This window comes from Stegostoma tigrinum, unplaced genomic scaffold, assembly GCF_030684315.1.
Source record: "Stegostoma tigrinum isolate sSteTig4 unplaced genomic scaffold, sSteTig4.hap1 scaffold_240, whole genome shotgun sequence".
In the NCBI taxonomy this organism is placed as follows: domain Eukaryota; kingdom Metazoa; phylum Chordata; class Chondrichthyes; order Orectolobiformes; family Stegostomatidae; genus Stegostoma; species Stegostoma tigrinum.
In genome coordinates, this window is record NW_026728174.1 from 121,640 (window position 1) to 131,041 (window position 9,402).

The following is a 9,402-nucleotide window of genomic DNA, read 5'->3' on the forward strand; positions in this document are numbered from 1 at the left end:
CTTTGAGCCGAGCTCAATGTGAGAGCTGAAGACCAGTTTTCCTGTTTACCCTGGTACACAGATCACTCCGGATCAATCACCCACATTGACTATCATTTGTGTGTTGCCCTTTCCATGTCTCACCTTGGTTCAGCTTTCTGAAGGGTTCCATGCAATTTTCATTTTGCACATTTTACTGCGGAGAGTTTTGCAGCCTCATTTCAAGACCATTGAGTTTACAAACAGAAAGAGACCATTTAGACCATCAACTCTGCTCTGCCATTCAATAAGATCCTGTCTGATCTGCACTTTGTTGCCTTTCCCCATAAACCTTGATACCTTTATTGCTTAAAGATCTGTTGATCTCAGCCTTAAATATACTTATTGGCCCAGCCACAACAAACCTCTGCTCTGAAGAATTCCACTGATTCACAACTGTCTGAGAGAATAATTTCTTCCTCATCTCTGGCTTAAATATGAAACCCCTTTCTGATATGAGGTATTCTGGCCCTAGATGGTCCAGAAGGGAACCAACCTTTCTGCAACCAACCCATTAATCCTCCAAAAAACCTGCATGTTTCAACAAGGAGCAAGGATTTTGTTTTGTAGAACAGTGTTTGAGCAGACGAAGGAAATGAATTTCAGAGCTTCAGTGTTAGAAAAGGATTTGCAGATCAGAAACTTGCTTAGATACAGCAAGATCTAAGCGTGTCACTTGATTTTTTAATCATTCAGCCCTGGATATTGTTGGTCTTTGAATGTCAGTATTGAGTCAAATAAAAGTAACGTTAAGTTCCTTCCTTACATCTCCCAGTAACTATTGCCCAATATCTTAAATCTGTGTTTCTAAGAATTTTACTACAAGTGAAGAGGAACAGCTGCTCTTTATCTACCTTATCTAAATCTCTCATAAACCTAGACACCTTTGTCAAAGATCACCTCAGTCTTGTTTGCTTTGTGCAGAACACCTTCAGTTTCTCCAACCTGACCTTACAACTAATATCCCTCAGTTCCTGAATCATTCTGATCAATCTCCTTTCAATCACTCCACAGACCCTCACATCCTTTGTGCACATCACCTGTTTGTGCAGACCCGAATGCTCTGTGTTCAAGTGGGTGATGTTATCACACACGGGCAATTGCTCAATGATGTCACCCTGATTCCTGAGCATTTCCTGAACTGTGGGTTTCCTCTCACCCCAGTGCTTCTGATATCTTTTGAGCTGCAGACTCCAGCATTTGATTTTAAAGTTGAAGACAATGAAATTATTTCAGTATTTTTAACCAGTAATGTACACATTTTGTATCAGAGATAATAGGAACTGCAGATGCTGGAGAATCCGAGATAACAAAGTGTGGAGCTGGATGAACACAGCAGGCCAAGCAGTAGCTTAGGAGCTGATGTTTCGGGCCTAGTCCCTTCATCAGAAAAAGGGGAATGGTGAGAGGGTTCTGAAATAAATAGGGAGAGGCGGATCAAAGAGGGAGAGAGGAGAAGATAGGTGGAGCGGTGAAGGCAGCCGAAAAACTGCTCGATGTCCAAACGTGAGTGGTATTCATTGATGTGTGTGTGGAGGGGGATAAAGGTGAGCCCCTTACTGAGGACTGACCATTTGACCTCAGTCAGGGGGAGGTCTAGGGGTGATGGTGAAAACTCAGCAGGGCTCAGCGTGGCTGTCTCCTCTGGGGCTGCTGGCTTTTTGGCCTGCCGTGTTCATCCAGCTCCACACTTTGTAATCTCATGTACACATTTTGCTTCATATACTGTTCCCAGTTATCTGACTCTGGTGTTGGTGTGATGTAAATCAAGTCCCACTAACATGAGGATTTTGCAGGGGTGACAAAGAAGGTTGATGAAGGCAGAGAGGGTAAACATTGTTTGGATGCACTACGCAAAGGTGTTTGAAAAGGTTCCTCATGGTAGACTGGTTAGATCACATGGAATCCAGTGGAAGCTAGTGGTTTGGATCCAAGACTGGCTTGAAGGCAGGAGGCACAGAGTGATGGTAGAGTGTTATATATCAGACTGAAGGCCTGTGACCTGTGGTGTGTCACAAGAATCAGTGCTGGGACACTGCTTATCCATAACTTTATATAAATGATTTAGATGGAAGCAGAGGAGGGATGGTTAGTAAGTTTGCAGATGGCCCCAAAATTCATATTGTTGTGGATAGTGAAGAATGTTATCTCAGAGTACAACGGGACCTTGATCAGATGGGCCAATGGGCCAAGGAGTGGCAGATAAAGTCTAGATAAATGTGAGGTGTTGCAATTTGGTAAGGCAAACTCAGGCAGGACTTATAAGTTAATGGTCAGACTTTGTGGAGTGTCACCAAACAGAGACATTGGGGTGCAGATGCATTGTTCGTTGAAAGTGGACTCACAGTTAGACAGGGTGGCGAAGAAGGCATTTGGCATACTTGCTTTTATTGTATTGAGTATCAGAGTTTGGGCGTTACGATGCAGATGCACAGAACATTGCCACTTTTAGAATACTGCACTCAGTTATAATATCCCTGCTACAGGAAAGTTGTTAAACTGAAAGGTTTCAGAAAAAAAAAGATTTACAAGGATGGTGCTTGGATCGAATGGTTTGAGCTACAGGGAGAGGAGGCTGAATAGGCTGGGGCTGATTCCCTGGAACGTCATAGGCTGAGGCGTGACCTTACAGAGGTTTATAAAATCACGAGGGGCTTGGATGGGGTGAATTGGCAATACCTTTCCTGCAGGGAAAGGAATCCAAACCTGAGAGCATGGGTTTAAGTTGAGAGGTGAAAGATTTAAAAGGGACCTGAGGGACAGTTTTACATGTAGAGAATGCTGCATGTATGGAGGAGGTGGTACAGTCACAGCTCTTAAACAGCACCAGGATTGGGAAATGCATAGGAAGGGGACAGCGGGATACGGGCCCAATGCTGGCAAATGGGACTAAAATAATTTAGGATATCTGGTTCGAATAGACAAGTTGCAGCAATCAGAGATAATGGGAACTGCAGATGCTGGAGAATCCAAGCTAATAAAGTCTGAAGCTGGATGAACACAACAGGCCGAGCAGCATCTCAGGAGCACAAAAAGCTGACGTTTCGGGCCTAGACCCTTCATCAGAGAGGGGGATGGGTTGAGGGATCTGGAATAAATAGGGAAAGAGGGGGAGGCGGACCGAAGATGGAGAGAAAAGAAGATAGGTGGAGAGGAGAGTTTAGGTGGGGAGGTAGGGAGGGGATAGGTCAGGAAGACAGACAGATCAAGGAAGTGGGATGAGGTTAGTAGGTTAGAAATGGAGGTGCGGCTTGGGGTAGGAGGAAGGGATGGGTGAGAGGAAGAACAGGTTAGGGAGGCAGAGACAGGCTGGGCTGGTTTTGGGATGCAGTGGGGGGAAGGATGAGCCCAGATCATGGAGTGGGATGGGTTTGGAGGGAGGCCGTGGTGATTTGCCTTTTTTGCAACAAAAAGTCATATTTATCGAGGGAGATAGACCCACTGTTATCAGCGAGTGGTTCCTGCTGGCTGCGCACTGCCTGAGAGGGCGCTGGAGGCAGAATCATTCGTGACCCTCAGGAGAGAGTTGAACAATGAGAGATTTACAGGGCATCGGTAAGACCATGATGGGTGGGACTGGTGAAATTACCTGTACAGTCAGCTGATGCAGACAGTGACACGCTGAAGCACCTTCCTCTGTGCTGGGACATTCTCTGAGTGTGCGGTTCTGTACCGATTGTTGCTGCAATCTCACTGACCATCCGCTAGTCATGGAGCTGGTTGATGAGGCTTGTTAGTGACATGCCCCACCTCATCTGATTGGTACATTTCCAATGATCTACATTCATTGCAAAGAGATTTTTATAGAAAAGGTCTTGAAAAAGTACTGGTGTAAACCGACTATCGGTTTTCCCCGGTTAGGAAACCCAGGAGTACGGGAACAACAGTAAAAACTGTCAGCAGTGATTTACAAGTCTTTGCACTCAGTCAGGCTGATGGAAAATATGGAAGGTAACTGGGACCTAAGGTAGTCCAGTATTACAATGTCTTTACTTTTTGGCCTTCTTTGGTTAAAATTGAGGGTGTGTTTATCTTTGTTAACTGGATCCAGCTGGTGCTTTCCCCAACTGGTCAGGGAGCCAAGGGGGACTGTGCTGGGGTGTTTTCTTTGTCTTTTTTTCTTCTTTGTTTGTTTTTTTTCTTCTTTGTTTGTTTTTTTTCCCTTTAGTTGGTGTATGTACCCCCTGGGTAACCTGCATGACTGGGTAGGTGTACAAATATGTTTTTTTTGTAGATCTTATGAATAATGTATATTTTCTTTCAAATTAAAAAAAAAGGTGTGTTTATACCTGTTCTTATCATTGTGGACTGAGAAGAGGATAGAGCGAGTATTGGAGGTGGAAGGAAGATGTCAGGTTGGCTGTGCACCCTTGCAACTGGTGGATCTTAATGCTGGTTAAGGCCTAATGCTGGTTCAGGGGAGCAGCAAACCTGCAAGGATGGCTGTGGCAAGTGCTTGTGCCCTGGGTCAGGAGGTCCGGAACACCATCTGTGTTTCCGTGAAGAAGGTGGATGAAGGTGCACCTGTGGACCGCGCCTTCTGTGTGAAGAGGGTCATTTTGGACTGTTGTGGGTTTGCTGCTGCTGACATTTACTGCCTGCAGGATTTCCCTGGAGGAGGTTTTTACAATGTAACCATCAGGAGCACCAAGCTTTGTGAGCGCTTCCTGGAGGTTTTCAAGGAGAAAGGAGGTGAGGGGCCCCCTCTCTGCACTGACTGCTGTCCCACTGTTTGTGATGCCTGTGCCGAGGAGCCGTATGGTGACTGTACACATGTACAACATGCATGTGCCAGCAGCTGATGTCCTGACCTTCCTTGGAAGGGGACCTAACCAACATCCTGGACCCCTTTGGGATCTGGACAAGTAAGAGGCAGGCCAGGGTGATGCTGAGGACGGGCGTAGTCGGGAACATCATACACCCACCAGGCAGCTTCACGATTGGTGGGAGCAAGGACTACCTGACCTGCGCAAGGCAACCCAAAGTCTGCCATGCCTGTGGTAGGTCAGGTCACATGGTGGCCGACTGCAAAGTCACCATCTGATGGAACTGCAAGGAGGATGGACCCCTTGCAAAGGATTGACAAAAGAAAAAATCTGCAACCTTTGTAGGAAAGTGAGCTACATCTGCAGGCCGTGACTGTGGTGGGGGACCACCTACGCCCAGGTCACTAGCAGCGGCAATGCGGGGCAAGCCCCCCCACCCACCCTCCCCTGTAGGAGAGGCAGGCACCAGGCCCATGCAAGGACCTTTGTCCGACTGTGCAGGAGGGACCAGCCCCGCAGGATGGAACCGAGGCCAGCAAAGCGCCCCTGCACGCTCCGCTTTCTCCCCCACTGCCCCCACCCACCCCCTGACAACCCAGAGTCAATGGAGGAGGCTACAGGTGACCCAGGGGAGTGGACAACGGTCCGGAAGCCAAGGAGGAAGGCACGCTGGAGGGCCCCAGTGGTACACAGCGAGCGGTTGGCCATCCTGCAGCGGCTTCCAACCCTGCTGGCTATGCCTAGACCAGTCATTCTAGGTGGAGACTTCAACTGCATCATCGATGCAGATGGAAGATCCAGTGTGGGGACAGTGGGTGGGGAGAGTAAATTGGACGCCACGTCCAGATTCCTGCTGGACACGGTGAAGGACACCAAGTTGCTCGACGTCTTCAGCACCCCTGCAGACGGAGCGCAGCGGTGATACACCTGGTCGCAGCCAGATGGGTCTATCTGCTCAAGGATAGACTTCCTGTTTGTTCTCGGTCAGGTCCACTGGCGTCGAGCCGGTGTTCTTCTCTGACCACTGCCTCCTGCTGGCCGACTGTCACTTACAGGACAACCAGCAGACTGGCAAGGGGACGTGGAACATCAACACGACTCTGTTGACCACAGAGTATGTCGAGGAGCTTAAGAGGGAGTATGCAGGTTGGAGAACCGTGAAACCCCTCTTTGAGTCTCCGGGTGACTGGTGGGAGAAGGTGGAGGAGAACATCAAGAGGTACTTTTGCTCAAGGGTGTTCGGAAGGTGAGAGAAAGGCGGGGAAAGCTGTCGCAACTCCAGAAAAGGACGCAGAACCTGCTCCTTCTGCAGTCAATGGGGGTCGATGTCACGGAGGACGTCCGCAAGGTGAGGGGCCAGCAAGCCTCCCCCTTTGCCACGGAGGCCTCCAGGATAATCTTCCGGTCCAGGGTCCACACAGTGGAGCAGGACAAGATGTGCTCGGGTTTCTTCTTTCAGGAGGTGCACAAAGAGCTCTGTGCTCAGCCGGCTGAAGGAGAACGACATCTCGGTGACGTCGTCTCAGCCTGACATTTTGAGGATTAGCAGATCCTTCTATGCCAGACTGTATGATGCGAAGCCCGCGGCCAGCATGACCTCCGAGTTGCTCCTGTCGTCTATCACGGAGGTCTTAGGCGGCGGCACGAGGGAGTGGCTGGACCGGCAGATATCCCTGGACGAGCTGACTACAGCCCTCATGTCCTTTGAGAGGAATAAGACTCCTGGGAGCGACGGCTTACCGGTCGAGCTGTATTCCGCTCTGTGGGACCTGGTCGGCCAGAACCTGCTGGAGGTGTACGATCGTGCGCTTCAGAGAGGGGAAATGTGCAAGTCCATGAGGAAGGGCATCATCACCGTCATTTACAAGAGGAAGGGAGAGAGGGAAGAAATTACGCATTGGCGTCCCATTTCACTATTGAACATGGACTACAAAATCCTGGCTAAGGTCATAGCCAACCGGGTCAGGACTGTCCGGGAGTTGCTGAATCACCCTGACAAAAACTGTGCTGTGCCGGGCAGGAAGATCGCTGAGAGTTTCGCGTTCATCAGTATGATCGCCTACGTGCAGGACAGGCGGGTGGACACCTGCCTCGTCAGCCTGGACCAGGAGAAGGCCTTCAACAGGGTCTCTCCAAATTGGGGTTCGGGGAGGGCATCAGCAATTGGATCTGGCTGCTCTACACCAACATCGTTAGCACAGTCTCGATCAATGGGTGGGAATCAGACAGTTCTCCCGTCAGATCTGGAGTCAAGCAGGGGTGCCCGCTCTCTCCTGCCTTGTTCGTGTGCTGTGTGGAGCCCTTTGCCGCATCCATCAGGAAGGACGTGAGCCTGAAGGGCGTGACTATCCCAGGCAGCGGAGGCCTTCAGGTCAAGACCTCCTGCACATGGAACATGTCGCCGTCTTCTGCACCGATCGTCAGTCGGTGAGTGTGCGTAGACGTCGGTGAGTAGACATCTGCGGCCCAAGCCAATAGGGGTAAGAACGAGGACATATTCTTCGGGAACTGGGACAACCGCTCCTTCATCCCCTTCACCGTCAGCACAGACTACCTGAAGGTGCTGGGTGTTTGGTTTGTTGGAGCTGGGACATGCACTCAGAATTGGGAGGAGCATATCACCAAACTGAAGCAGAAGCTGGGCACGTGGACGTTCTGGTCCCTCTCCATCACGGGTAAGAACCTGGTTGTCAGGTGCGAGGGGCTTTCGGTACTGTTGTATGTGGCGCAGCCCTGGCGTATTTCCTGGACCTGCGCCGCTGTGGTCACCCGGGCCATCTTCCACTTCATTTGGGGGTGGAGGATGGACCGGGTCCACAGGGACACCATGTACAAAGACCTGTAAAATGGGGAGAAAGTATGTACCGAACTCCAGCCTCGCCCTGACGGCTACCTTTGTGTGCGGCTGCATCAAGCTGTGCGTAGATCCTCAGTACGCAAACACCAAGTGTCACTACTGACTGAGGTTCTGCCTGTCCCCTGTGTTGTGAAGGATGGGCCTGGCCTCATTACCGCAGAACGCTCCGAGTAGTTGGACCGTCCTGTACCATCTGTCGTTTGTGGAGAAATTTTTGAAAGGAAACACCTTCGACCACAAGGCCATCTGGCAGTGGTCAGCACGTAGTATCCTCGAGACGCTTTGGGAAAAAGAGAGGGTGGATCGCGTCCTGTTGTATCCCTGCGCAGACTGCCAAAGTTATTTGGCAGAATGCCTCATCGCCAGAACTTTCAAACGAGCACAAAGACATTGCTTGGCTGGTAGTGACAGGGGCTCTGCCAGTGAGATCCTTCATGCACGCCCCGAATCTCTGTGCCACTGCACGCTGCCCTCGAGGCGGCTGCATGAGCGGGAACGAGACTGTCTATCACCTCCTTCTGGACAGTGCCTATGCACAGGAGGTCTGGAGGGGGATGCAGTGGTCTTTGTCGAGGTTCATCCCGAGTAGATTCGTGACGCGGGACTCCATGCTCTATGGGCTGTTTCCCGGGATGCACACCGAGACCAACATCAACTGTGCCTGGAGGACCATCAATGCGGTGAAAGACGCTCTTTGACCTGCCCGCAACTTGCTGGTCTGTCAGCTGAAAGAACTGACCCCGACCGAATGTTACAGACTGGCGCACTCCAAGGTCCAGGACTATGTGCTGAGTGACGCGCTAAAGCTTGGGGCAGCCGCCGCCAAGGCATGGTGGGGAAAGACCACCGTATGAAACCCCTCATCCAGAATAGAAAAAAAGGGCCCTATCTGGTAACTGGGTCCAGCTGGCGCCTTCCCCAACTGGTCAGGGGGCCAACAGGGACTGTGCGGGGTGAAGACTGCCGGTGTATTTTCTTTGCTTTGATTTTTTTCTTCGATGTTTTGTTTTTTTTTTCCCTTTAGTTGGTGTACGTATGCCCTGGGTAACCCAGAGCAGCTTGCATGACTGGGTAGGTGTATGAATGTGTTTTTTTATACATCTTATGAATAAAGTATATTTTTTCAAATTAAAAAAAATGTTCTTATCAGCTTTTAATATCTGATATGTTCTTTACTTAAGGACCCTATATTAAACCGATTTTTAAGAACAGCAGCTTGCTCTGTCCTCTCCATGCATCATCCTGGTATTGCAGTGTTCCTAGGAATGGTGCAGTCTCGTTAAACCAATTTTAAAAACAGCCTTATCAAAAACTGAAGAAGGGTGTCTAGGCCTGAGGCATCGGACTTCCTGCTCCTTTGCTGTTTGGCCTGCTGTGTTCATCCAGCTCTGGACCTTGTAATCTCCAGCAGATCAGCACTCTGGAACCATAACAGCCCTTAGCCCAACAAGTCCACATCAAACCTCAGAGTATCCCAGCCAGACCTACACCCCACCTAATCAAACTCTCCCTTAACACAACAGGCAATTTAACATGGCTAATCACCTAGCCTGCACATCTTTGGACTGTGAGAGCACTCTGAGGAAACCCACACAGACACAGAGAGAATGTGCAAACTCCACACAGGCAGTCACCAAAGGCTGGAATCAAACACGTGTCCTGGTGCTGTGAGGCCGCAGTGCTAAATACTGAGCCACCATGCCGCCAAAGTGCTTTCTCTCAGCACTCTCACCCAACTTTCTCCAAATATGCTTTTTCCAA

At 49.9% G+C, this 9,402-nt stretch overlaps 1 pseudogene; it reads left to right on the forward strand.

The window, feature by feature from the left end:
• The first annotated feature begins 8,756 nt into the window (after window positions 1-8,756).
• LOC132207998 (U2 spliceosomal RNA) lies at window positions 8,757-8,920 on the forward strand (annotated as a pseudogene).
• Window positions 8,921-9,402: the final 482 nt, after the last annotated feature.